A 14,139-nucleotide genomic window follows, 5' to 3' on the forward strand; every position below is an offset into this window, starting at 1 on the left:
AGGGCCAGAAGGTTGAGAACCACTGAATTGTAGTCAGAGATGAACCATATTTTTCTTCATTTTCTAATTCTAGTGTTTCCAGGGTAGGAGATGGAGAGTGCTTAGGGCGTTTGGTGGGGATTGTTCTTTCTTTTGCATGTATATTAGGCTCATTTTCCTGCATATGGTACATAACAAACAAACTTCAAATCACAGGGACATATGACAACTAGGATTTACTTTTTAATTACAGTTCTTTCAATCAGTACTGTTCTCCTGGGCTTGGCTGAAGTTGGGTTCCAAGTCTCTCCATTCAGTCAGGTTTGTTTCTCACTCAGAGGCCTAGGATAAACGAGTTCCATCAGCATCTTCTCATGGGGCATGGCCCAAGTGAACAGAGCAAGAGAGTCAATTCTGCCCTTAGTGAAAACCCCATTTCCTTAGGGGCTGATAGTAAAACTCTTCTCCCCTTGCCCCACCTCTATAAAGAAGCTTATTGGTATGGTGGGTGGCAGACAGTAAAGACTAAATAAGTATTTAATGAGTAAACTTAACTTTGACAAATTGTCCTCCAGAACAGTTTTAACAAAGTACACAATGTTTGTGATGCTAATAGTGATGTTAGCATCAGAGTAAGTACATTTTAATATTAATCTAATCTATAAAATAAACACCTCATTTACTGTTTTTTGTTTGTTTGTTTTTGGGGGGGGTTGTTTGTTTTTTTGACAGAGTGGGTGGGGTTTTCTTATGTATATTGAAATTTCCTTTGAGAATTCTCTATTCACCTTTGACAGTATTCTATTGTTTATTTTTTTAATTTTACTTTTTAACTTGTTCTTTTCATATATTCTTTGTGTTTAGATGTCCCAACAAGATTCTTTTAATATTTTATTTTATTTTTCCATCACCATTTATCCCCTCTTTGCCCTATTCTACCTATATGCCCCCCCCAACTCTTCCACTCCCCAATCACCATACTATTGTTCCTGTCCATGAGGTGTTTTTTTTCTTTTTTCTTTTTTACTCAATTTCTCCATCCCAGCCCCCTCCTGGAGCTGTCTGCCTGCTCTCTAGGAGTCTGTCCCTATTTTGTTATAGTTCACATATAAGTGAAAACATGAACAGCAAGTATTGTTTCTTTTTTTTTTTAATCTGTGATACTCTTGCCACATATAAATTAACCTTTTACAAGCTTCCTTTTAAAAGATTTATTCAATAATTATTTTGACATGCCACTTTTTTTTTTAAATGTAGTTTTAGCTCTTGCCCTTTTCCGTGTTGGCATGATTAGTTCTACTTTTTTCTTGACAACTTACGTCCCATACAACAAATATATCATAGTTTGTTTAACTAGTTCCTTGTTGTAGGTTAATTTCATCTTTTTCTTTTATAAATAATATTGTGATGAAGAACTTTGTAGCGCATCAGGATTTCATATAAACTTTTTGGGAAACATCCTAGAAAAGGATGGATCAAGTCCAAGAGTATTTTTAAATTTCTTTACATATTTTGACAATTACTATCCAGAGCCCTTTTTCCTGGTCCTCACACCACCTTATTCACTAGAGCCTGCGTGAGCCATCACACTTCTTCGACCTAAATATTTGCATTAAAGCTATTTTGGATTAATTTAATGGTGAATATGTCACCTCATTTTAATGCCATGGAAGGATACATAATGAACTCTGAAATTTGATGAGATTCCTTTACATTTCAAGGATGTTTGGAAACAGACAGACTAGGTGCGAGAGGTGGCCTGCTCTGCTGAGAAACTGAAGGAAAGGGTTTGGGATCCCGAGTGAAGAGGAAGGAAAAGGCAATGGCATCTCAGCCCGAGAAAGGGAAGCCACAATGCAAGTTGCTGCAGACCTCACTCTCCACCCCTCTCACAGCAGCCGCGGGGCTAGCCCTCAGCCTGGCCGTCCTCAGCTTCTTCGGCAGCTGGTTCCACTCAGGACTAAGCGGAAGGCAGCCACCGGTCCCTGAGTGTTGGGGGCTGCAATCCCCACACGGGTCCCTGTGAGTTCCAGGCTGCTGGGCCCCTTTGGGAAAACGGAGCAGGTGGATTTCAAGTTATTTTCCCATTGAATGGGCGAAAGGGAGGTTTTGAGAGCTGCTGGGCCCACGCAGCTTGGGGAGCATCTATGGGCCCTGCACCCAGTGTCCCACAGCCTCCTGGATCGCCGCCAGGGGTGCTGGCGCTGTTCCTTCCTCCCAGTGAGGGCTGCAGCTACTTCACGTGGGAAAACCCTTTCCCATGTGTTTCAGCTCAGGAGTGCCAAGCAGCAGAAAAAGGGATGCGCTCCCTGCAGTGGCCCAACCCCAGTCAGGCAGACAGGTCCCCGAAACATGTGCACCCCAGAAGCAAAGGGAGGGTACAGTGGGGGAGCCGGGTGCCTGCAGGGGCTCAGACCTTTGCTTCTATCCGCTAGCCCTCCAAGCTCACCCAGCCTCTCAGAGCGCCAGGTCTGCCAGGGACGCCCAGGGTCAAAAGCTGGATTGGGTCCCGGACTTGACATTCAGTCTCTCCTAGGGCAGGACATGACCGAGATGACAACCATTCCCCAGGAGGAGAAAGACATTTTCTACCAAGGGCATCAGGACTGCGTTTCAGGAAGCCCCTTAGCCCCCACGGACCCTGCAGTACGCCCCTCTTGTTTTCAGAGGGTTTGAATTCTCAGGTGTCAATTTTTGTAAGCTGATATTTATGGCGAGCCCACTGAGCACCATAGGTCATGCTATTAAAATAGTGACTTAGATGAGGGCCAACTTCCTGAAGGCTCTTCCCTTCATGTATCCCCGTTCTTCACTCTACTTCTGTGCTGATTTGGATAATATTTTAAAATATTATTTGTGAGAGTTATCCACAATGTAATGACTACAGACCCAACACACATTTCCATTTAATCCACATTATTAGCAATTACTCCATGAATGTCTTAAGTCTAGACAATCAACAAAACTACAATTCAAATCCTGATTTGTAAATAGCCATCATAGTCCATTTTAAGGCCTAATTATTGAAAACAGACTCGGGAAGAAATTCACAGTTGCATATCTTGACATATTATTTCTGTTATTGGACAGCCCCCTGAGTCTGAGGAAGAGGGCTGTCCCCTCCTCTGCCCTAGCCCTTATCAATCTCCTAAGAAAGATTTCAGATGAGTGACAAATAATGTTGTAGCAAAGCAAGAAAATCTATTAAGAAAGCAAGGCAAGCAAATTTGTTAAAAATACACTTGGCATATAGCACAAGCAGGCACCCAGCTAGTCTGAGCAGTCGTCAGAGTGGGGTTCAAGTGTTTTATACCCTTCTCCCTACAGGTTTCAAAAACTTTCTTGCTGGATATCTTGGGTAGCAGACTAGGTTTCAAGGTCCCCCTTTTTCTTTGCTGCAGCTTTTCTTAGAATGTTTGTTCATACATCTGGTGATTTTATCTTGGCAAGTTCCAAGACTGCTGACATTTTTGTTCAGGGGTGAAATAAACTCCCCTTTTCTTCTCCCTCCCCCTCCCCCTCTTATTATTAGCAATTACTCCATGAATGTAAGTCTAGACAATTAAAACTACAATTAGCAGTTCTAGGGTAAATTAAGCTATGAATTCTCTGGTTAGGGAGGAGAGATATTAATCATGTGCTTTGAAGTTTCCTTGTTTGGGTGAGATAAGGTCTTGCAATTCACAAACTGGCTGAAAGCTGCCCAAACTATTTGGCCTTGTTTAATTTTGTCTCAGTTTCCCCTTCCACTTGTCCAGGAATTTTCCTAGCGTCTTACTATACTGCCACATTTCCACCATAAAGATACAATATAAATAACCTCAAGAACATAGATAACAGCAAAATGGAGTATGCTATTTAGGAATAGATGAATTTCAATATCTATTCTTTTTCCAGTAAAATGCACTTAATGTAAATATATGTAATTTAATCTTTGGTTCAAAATTTTTAGTAATTTTAATAATTGACACTAGTTGGTATAAATATATCCAGCAAATAATCCTATCTCCAAGAAGAGAGATTTTGTTATTTATATTTCTTTCTTTTGTTTGTGTGTGTGATTTCAGAGAAGAAGGGAGAGGGAGAGAGAGATAGAAACATGAATGATGAGAGAGAATCATTGGTCGGCTGCCTCCTGCTAGCCCCCTATTGGGGATCAAGTCCGCAACCTGGGCATGTGCCCTTGACCAGAATCAAACCCGGGACCGTTCAGTCAAAAGGCTGATGCTCTATCCACTGAGCCAAACCGGCTAGGGCTTGTTACTTATATTTCTATTTGTATTTACATTTACTGGAACTCAAAAAGAAAAAAAAAAAAACAGAATAAAAGGAAAACAAAATTAACATGCACTGATAATCCTATCTAATAAAAGACAAAAAGGGTAATTAACCATACCTCTGCTATGCTTCCCATTAGCTAATCAGCGAGATATGCAAATTAACTGCCAACAAAGATGGCGGCCGGCAGCCACGCAGCTGAAGCGAGCAGGAGGCTTGCTTGCTCCAGTGATAGAGGAAGCCAAGGTTCCCCGCCTGCGATGGCCTGCTCTAAGCTCCGAAAGCAACAGCTCCAAAAGCAACAAAGTTTCCATTATAGAAGCTAAACAAACCCCAGATACCTGCTTTCAGCCAGCTGCAGCCTCAGAGCTGGAGCGAGCAGGACGGCAACAATGTTTCTATTATAGAAGGTAAATAAATCCCAGAATGAAAAAAAAAAGAAAAATAGGAGAGGCTGGGAGCTTCAGTCACCCGCCAGCCTGAAAACGGCCCTCAGCCCCTCACCCAGACTGGCCAGGCAACCCAGTGGAGACCCCCACCCTGAAGGGGGTGTGACCAGCTGCAAACAGCCATCAGCCCCTCACCCAGGCTGGCCAGGCACCCAAGCGGGACCCCTACCCTGATCCGGGACACCCTTCAGGGCAAACCAGCCAGCCCTGACCTGTGCACCAGGCCTCTATCCTATATAGTAAAAGGGTAATATGCAAACTGACCCTGATAGCAGAAATACTGGGAATGACTGGTCACTATGACACACACTGACCACCAGGGGGCAGACGCTCACTGCAGGAGCTGCCCCCTGGTGGTCAGTGCGCTCCCACAGGGGGAGCTCTGCTCAGCCACAAGCCAGGCTGATGGCTGCCAGAACAGCGGTGGTGGTGGGAGCCCCTCCTGCCTCCTCAGCAGCGCTAAGGATGTCTGACTGCAGCTTAGGTCTGCTCCCCGCTGGCAAGTGGACATCCCCCAAGGGCTGCCAGGCTGCCAGAGGGATGTCTGATTGCTAGCTTAGGCCCAATCCCCCGGGGAGCAGGCCTAAGCCAGCAGGTGGCCATCCCCTGCGGGGTCCCAGTCTGCGAGTGGGCACAGGCCGGGCTGAGGGACTCCCCCCTCCCCCCGAGTGCACAAATTTTTGTGCACCGGGCCTCTAGTATAAATATATATATATTTTATATATATATATTTATATATAAATATATATATATATATAAATATTTATATATAAATATATATATATACTAGATATATATATATATATCTAGTATAAATATATATATACTTTTAATTGACAGTCATTTATCCAGGTCCCACTCAGTGCTAAAAACTGTACATCATTTAGACTTATTAGCATCTAGTACAAATATCCACAAATTTCAGCCAATAATACAAATCTAGCTTGCCACCTATTTTTGTACCTCCAGAAAGCTAGGTTTGGCTATTACACATTTACAGTATAAAGACAATTATCCTTTCCATAAGAACAACTGCTTGAAGAATGAGAGCAGCATTGATAATTAACTAAAGAACAAGGTAAATTGTTTCCAATGTTTTTGTTTGAATTGACAGGTGTTATAATAAAGCTCAGTTATTTATGTGAGGAGGCAAAGCAGAGTTTTAAGTGACTTAAGAATTCTTATTTGTGAACAGTCTGCTGGAACAACTGTAAGAGAATATAATATTTTTAAGTTGAGAAAACACTAATTCAATAAAACCTGAAGTAGAATTTTGCTAAGATGTATTACAACTGATGCTGAGGGAAGTATGTGTGGAGCAGAAAAAGGCAAATTTTGATCAATTTACAAAGCTTTGAATATATAAGGTATTTAAGTCTATATGTTGTTATTCATCAGCAAATACTTCCCACCAAATATTTAAATCTATTATGTCATTAAACCAGCGGTGTCGTGTGAATTTAATTCAATTTGATGTATAATTCTGTCATTTTTTTTTGGTCAGAAATAGAAGCTGAATATTTTACTTGTCCCATCACAGGTCAGTATAATGGGTTAGCATTGGTAATGTTATATTGTAATTTTTCAGCTTAAGGATGAGACTGAATTTTTTCTGAATGAAAAGAATTGCCCTTGGCAAATATTAATGACCACTATATAGTTTTGGAAATTAGCTTTTGCTGTAGATTTGAAAATATTTCTTAATGATTTCAACCTACAAATACAAGACAAAACCATGCTTATGTGTGGAACATATATTTTAAATAACTTCATCAACTAACGTTATTTCATGAGTCATTAGTAATGTCAAGTCACATTTATTTCTTGTGTTGTCAAATGTTAAAACAAGATCTCCATTCCACACATATTTGGAGCAGGTATATTTCCAAAATCAAACTGCAGCTCCATCAGCATTTTTCACATCTTAATAAAAATAACAAAGGCATGCCCTAACCGGTTTGGCTCAGGGGATAGAGCGTCGGCCTGCGGACTCAAGGGTCCCAGGTTCGATTCCGGTCAGTGGCATGTACCTTGGTTGCAGGCACATACTCAGTAGGGAGTATGCAGGAGGCAGCTGATCGATGTTTCTCTCAACTCTCTATCCCTCTCCCTTCCTCTCTGTAGAAAATCAATAAAATATATATATTTTTAAAAAATAACAAAGGCAATTTCCTAATTTCAAAATCCATTTAATTTCTCAACTGAGATGCTGCCACATCATTTCAATTGGAAATGATGACTTTGCAAAGAAGGGACATAATAAAAGACAAATATCAAGGAAAGAATCCAATATAATGCTAACTGCCTTCTAAGAAATAATATGTCTAATTAAAATCATATGCTAGTGGACTGATATCAGTATTTGGCAGTACTTCTACAGGTAAAAAGCCATTTTTAAGAATGAAATCTGTAAAATATAATTTCAGATAATCATGAACAGACGTACATTTGCAAACACTTTTATGATGTGGAAAGCTAAGTTTGATCAATTAAATGAAATGTTATTAAAATAACCATAATGGTGCTGTTACGGGAGAATCAAATTCCCCTGTTGCTCCTGGGAGCGAGGTGGAGGTTCTTGGGGCACCACGGAAATAAGAATTTTCAGAAGCCCCCATGGGAGGATGGGATGTGGAGAAGACTTTATTTGTGTGGAGTTACATTTCTTGGGTTCCAAAGTCCCCTGCCACCTATTCAGTCCTGAAAGAGGAGCAACTGGAGTTCCATCAGAGCCAGAAACAAGGCCAGTGTCCAGACTTTCTGCTCCATGTTGCAGGTGAGTGTGGTTCAGCATCCAAGCTAATTAAAGTCCATTAGTCCATGTGCCATGTGGGTGCAGGGGAGTGCATCCTGCCACAGGAGAGCCAGGAACCCAGCGCACCAGAGAGAAAGGAGAGAGAGAGAGAGAGAGAGAGAGAGAGAGAGAGAGAGAGAGAGAGAGAAAGAGAGAGAACTCCCTTTGCTTGGAAGTTTAAATATTCAGGTTTTGCATGCTTACAGTAGTCACGCCTATTCTGGCCACTTGGCTCCCTTTCAGGTGTGATTGATGTTCCCACATCACTCAGACCTTACTGGGCATGCATCTGTCTCATCTTCCCTTTCCTTCTTCTTGTTAAATAATAACCAGGTTATTACAATGGCATCAGTACTAGATTTTTTTAATTTATAAGAAATAGCAAATATTTGTTTTTCTCTTGTTACATAAGTGCCTTAATAATATCCTCAATTTTGCCTCTTGACCAGCAAAACTTAAAATACTTATTACATGGTCCCTTACAGAAAAAGTTTGCTGACCCCAGGTTTAAACTGGAAAAAAAAAAAAAAGTGAGCGTATAGTGAGTCTTTTGAATTATCCATGGAGGTACTTTGTTTACTGAATTGCTTCAGGTAATCATGAGTAAAATGTTTCATAAATTTTATAAAATACCCATTAGAGTAGTACTACGTGATATAACTTTTCAGTCAATATTTTAAATATTTGACATTAGATATATAGCAAATTAAGATAAAATAATGTAAGTAAGCAATGTTTCTTAATATTAATTGATATATAATAGCTACATATATATTACAGTATGCCTCTGTGCCATATAGAAATAGTCTGTAAAAGTGATCTCTATTTTTATAGCTATCTTCCAATTATAGTTTAATATACATTACTATGCAAATCCGTCCAAATCACTGCATTCAGAAAAGTTGCCTTCCTGTTCTCTGTAAAATTGGCTTCAAGATACATTCCTATAACAAAGCTGCTTTGGAAAGGTAACTCCTGCCCAGGATAAAATTATCGATGTTTTCTTATGAAAAAGAATCTTTAATTTTGCATCCAAAGCTAGTGATAATAAAGGGCTTAATAAGATGATTTATCTGATTGCTGTTTGAGCAAACCAACCTATATATCCTAGGTATTAGCATATACATACTTGTTACAAATGATATTTTCTTTGGCAATCATTCACTTTTTGTCATACTCAAGAGAATAGGATTTTTTTTCTTCCTTGCAGCATTTTGCTTCCTTTGTCTCCATTTGATGTTGGAGGTTATCATGTGGCCAAATTTTCTAAAACAAATTCTGAATTTTCAATTTTGCAATGTACATAGTTTCTTACAGAGCTTACTGAACATAGACATAAAAACTACCACATGAAGTGCATCATGGACTGATAATTCCCTAAATGTAAGTCTTTAATAACAGTGATAAATTACTTCCCTACTTTGTCAACTCCACACTTAAAACTTGCGGTTATTTTTCTTATTAGTAGGTACATCTACATGCTCATTTTAATCTTTAGACTCTGAAAATCAATTTTAAATCTCAAGTTATTTATATAACACACAGAGAGAAATGTTGTAAGACAAATGAGGAAACTCAAGAACCCAACTGCCTTTATATTTATTAACTTATTAAGCATATTTTTACTAAATACCTACCAAGGGCCCAGCACTGAACTACATACTTAATTCAGTCAAATAATTATTATTGTACCACCTCATTACAATATATCTAATAATGTGCTAATTTTTCCATTCTTTTAATGAATACTTCAAATATAATGTATTTAAAATATTTTAATACTATTTTCCCTAATATAGAATAAATGTGCTATAAGAAAATGACATTGTTTATCTTTCTTCCCTGAGTTTTACTTCTAGTCATCTTTCAGAATGAGCACATAAAGTCAAATTTTATTCTAAAGCTAATTTTTTGAACTGGCCTTTGCTTTAGCTTTGATTTTGCACTGCTTTTTTATTTCAAGAAGATGAATATGTTTAATATGCTTTAAATTGCATCATATTTTATGAGCTCTCAAGAGATGCATTGTTATATGAGCCAAACATTATTGCATAATTATTGCTTCTGATATATCTAAAAATGATGATGACTAATTAAAATGCATAAAACACATTTATCAGTGAAAATTTTTCAGGGACTCAATTTCCATTCCCTCTTGAAAGAGCCTGCATCTTCTGCAGAAGAAGAACTTTTAAGAAGGAGCAAGCACCACAGCAATTGAGAGCATGCTGTATGTAGAATTAATATCTCATAGTGCCATTGAGGTACATGGTTAACTGGAGAAATACCGACATCCCCCATCCTCCAAGTGAGTGTGACTCTTGGTTTCACTAACAAGATGAAGTATAAAGACCAATGGAAGATGGTCTATCTTTGCATGCACATCTTATTTATGGTAAAATTTTATTTTTTATTCATTTAGAACAGTGTCATAAAGAAACCCACTTTAAAACAAAAAAATAAAAATCCATCACTCCTTTCCTCATTGGAGCCACAAACTATATAACAAATTCTACTAAATCCTAGTTCACTAGATTTCCATGGGCTAAATTTTTAAGATGAATCAGAAACCTTAATCATTTGGCCACTCTATCAAGGAAAAATTCCCAATATGTTATCCTCGAACTCTGATCTGAAATGAAGTTTTCACCAGCTTATAGTTAGTTATATTATACTTGGAAAACAAAAACAAACAAATAAGAATAGGCAAAGAGAAAACATACATCATTTACATGACAGATGCTGTGCAGGTTGATCATTAATACTGTATCTTATCAAAGATTTTCCCTAGTTACATTTTTGTATTAACATGTCATTTCTTTTTAGGAACAATAGTAATTTTTTTTTTAGAAATGACAGTGATAGCAATTAATTTATTTAAAATACTTATTTTGGTTAAATCAGTTGTTTATCAAATGTGCTCATCCTTCTTTTTTTTTTCCCCACTTTGCTACTTACTCATCTTTGAAATACAAAGGGCCAAGAACTACGGGTGTGTGGGAGGCAAATACACTGTCCCTCACAAATCTTTTAACGAAGAGTCCCAAGCAGGATGTATCTTGCATTCTCTCCTAACCAAAATTGAGTTTAGGATCCAAAGCACGCTGGGATAAGATTTCCATAGATGATGACATTGTGATGTTCCTGCAGCTTTGTGGTATTTGAAAGGCACGGTTAAATTAGTTTTTCTTCCACATGTTCCTGCAGGGAAGGATGGAGCAGAAACTTTCTTTAAGTTCTAATATGGAGGAATTTATACAGTAATCTCATGTAAAACAAAGCCTGTTACTGTAATCTTTGTGTTTATAAGTATTAAAAACCTTTGAGTTCCTATCTAAAATCTTGAATGGTTCAAACTCATGGAATTGGGCTCCTTTTCAATATAATATCTTCATAAATTTATGTAAGTCAAGGCCTATTACCAAAGCTTTGTAGCTTATTGATGCCTACAATTTAAAAATAATTTCCTATCGTTTCCAGACAATTGCCCACAAATGACAAGTCATTCTGGGAGGAAAATAGCAAATAGAATAACAACAGAAATCCCTTAAACATAGTAATATAGTTAATAGTTTTCAGAATTCCTTGCTTTTTATTTTTTCATTAGAGGTCAGGAAAGTCCCTTCTGTCACCTTATGTAAATTACATTTCTCTATTCCTTCTGTAAGTTTTTTTCTCCACTTAAAAGAAATGACAAGAAAATCCAGGTCCAGATGTTATTGAAAGAATTAGGCATATTGATTTACCCTTTGTTAGGCACTACCTAAGAATCCATACAGGGCTAGAAATGATATTAGGGTGTTTGTTGAATCAAAAAACTGTTAAAAGCTAATAAAATATTTTGCTGTAAGAAATTAAAATTGTTATATGCATTTGAACAATCAAAACCACATATGCTAAAATATCTTTTATCCTTTTTTAGCAGGATTACATCTGCTCCCTCCAATGGTAGTCATGACCCTCAGAATTCCAGAGATACCAGAATTTGCCAAACAGCAATATTGAAATAGCACTGAACACTTTAAGCCCCACTCTGAGAGGTCCTTTGACATCTTGTGAAAGATAACACCTTTTCATAATAAATTAGGAAAAATTATATCCAAATAATCTGGCCATTGCTAGCATCCTGGTACAAAGATAGGCTTGGAACTTTACATCTTCTCCCTCCCCAGTGTTGCCATCAATAGTTAAGGCCAAAAACAAAAACTTTACAAAGTCTATACATCAAAAGGTAAAAGAAAGAAACAAACATAAGTAATAGAGTATGCTGCTTATTACCAGATGGCCTACCTTCATATAAGAAAGTGCAGGATATTAGAGAATAGTCAACAGTACCATTGAAATAACTTTCTAGGCCCAAGATGGAGTCACTCCTGACAAAGTGCCATGTCAGCAGACAGAAACTTAGATGACTTTTGTGTCACTGTGAAAATTCTGCCTGACAACATGTGAAGTATCTCCAGTTAGCCAATCCCCAAGCACCAAGCCAGCTCTGGGCTCTATACTTTTTTCTTGTTCCTTTTCACCCCAAACAAACTTGATTGTGTGGCCCCAGCCAATCAGATATTTGTATTTTTTTAATTCTTTATCCTATAAAGGCTCCCTGCCTTCTGTCCCATTTTGCAATTCTCAAAATGAAGACTGTCCACATCACAAAGTTTTTTAAAAAGTTTGTTTATATTACCCAGATTGTCTTCTTTAATTATTTTTTAATAGGACCCAAATTAGAGAGATACAAAAAAAAAGTATGGACTGCTTTGCTATGCAGTGTGTTTCCAGAACCAGTAGTCTTAGTATTACTGAGGAGCCTGTTAGAAATGTGGGATTCCGACCCCGTCTCATATATGTTGAATTATAGTCTGTCATTTAGCAAGGTTCCTATAGGGGTTATGGATCAAATGTTTGTGTCCTCCCAAACCCCTATGTTGAAATCCTACCCCCAATGTGATGCTATCAGGGAGGTGTTTGGGTCCTGACAGTGGAGCTCCATGGAACTTATGTCCCAATCCAGGTGACTGCAGGGAGCTCCCTCCTCTCTTGTGCCATGTGAGGATATGAGGAGCCAGAGGTCAATGAGCCAGGAAGTGATCAGCGCAAACCTATTGTACCCTGACCCCAGCCTCCATAACTCTGATAAATACATGTTTGTTGTTTAAGCCATCCAGTCTATGGTATCTTTGGTATAGCTGCCCAAATGGACTAAGATGCTAGGCGATCAGTATAAACATTAAATTTGGAGAAGGAAAAGGTAGAGGGCTATAAGAGGTTTGACCTGAGACTCCCCCTTTCTAGCTGAAATTATTTGTTCACTAAGTTAAAATTAATGTCACCCACTTGAGTTTCCTTCATGTAAAGGAGCTAATAAATTGTGAGAAAAATTCATATTTCAGTTCAACTTTAATGTGTGGGCATAAAGTCATATTCTATTATCTCCAATGGATGTGATCATGAAAGCCATTGGCTTTATCTACTCTGTATCATTTGAATGTTTTACAAGTATACATAAAATTAATTAAATAACAAATGCATTGACATTTTAAGAACAAATTATATTCAATTGTGCAAATCTTGAAACCGATATTAAAAATTCTTAAATTAAAATTCGAATCTTTCAATATCACTTAGAGATGGCACCCTTTATCATAAGGATCCCTGTGCACATTTAAAAAACAAAGTAGCCCTAACCGGTTTGGCTTGGTGGGTAGAGCGTCGGCCTGCGGACTGAAAGGTCCCAGGTTCCATTCCGGCCAAGGGCATGTACCTTGGTTGCAGGCACATCTCCAGTAGGAGATATGCAGGAAGCAGCTGATTGATGTTCCTCTCTCATTTATGTTTCTAACTTTCTATCCCTCTCCCTTCTGCTCTGTGAAAAATCAATAAAATATATTTTTTTTAAAAAAAAGCAAATGCATTCAACCAAATGTATAAATTTTTAAATAAATTTATGCCAGATAACATTTTAAGGAAGAAAAAATATTGCAACCCTCCTTCCCCACTTCCATATGCACACAAAGATTGGTTGAAATAACTGTTCCACTTTTAGTAGATGCAGAAAAGTAAGAACATTGATCAATTTTCTACTGTATAGTTAAGTATAAAATCAAAATATTACTAAGAACATTATTATCATTAGCCATGAACATATTATTTTCTAGGTATGATTATTTTAATGGGTTCCTTTTGTATGATTTACTTCTTTGCCATTTCTAAAATAGATGGTCCAAAAAAGAGCTATTTCAGTTAAATTTGATTAATAGTCCTTGCTTCTTCAAAAACCAGAATTATAAGAGCATAGATGGATACTTAACAATAAAAGTAAACAAAGACAAACATGGTTTATACAAGATACTCTCAAGTGAATTATTTAGCCAAGAGAGACTATGAAAGAAAACAGGCAAAATGAAAGTCATTTAGTGTATATTGTGGTACAGAGGATAAACCAATAATGGCTTAAGACATTAATGCAAATGGTTTTGTAGAATTACATGAAGAAAAGACATCAAGCAAAATCTTAGGAACTGAACTGTATGTGCACATTTGAGTAATAAATTGTTACAAATAACTTATTTGTAGGAAATAAAATATAACGAAGCAGAACATTTTGTCTTATCTTTCTGTTAATTGTCACTTGAAATCATG

This window comes from Myotis yumanensis, unplaced genomic scaffold, assembly GCF_028538775.1.
Source record: "Myotis yumanensis isolate MYYU_CA2020_CCGP unplaced genomic scaffold, mMyoYum1.0.hap1 SCAF_2, whole genome shotgun sequence".
Classification (NCBI taxonomy): domain Eukaryota; kingdom Metazoa; phylum Chordata; class Mammalia; order Chiroptera; family Vespertilionidae; genus Myotis; species Myotis yumanensis.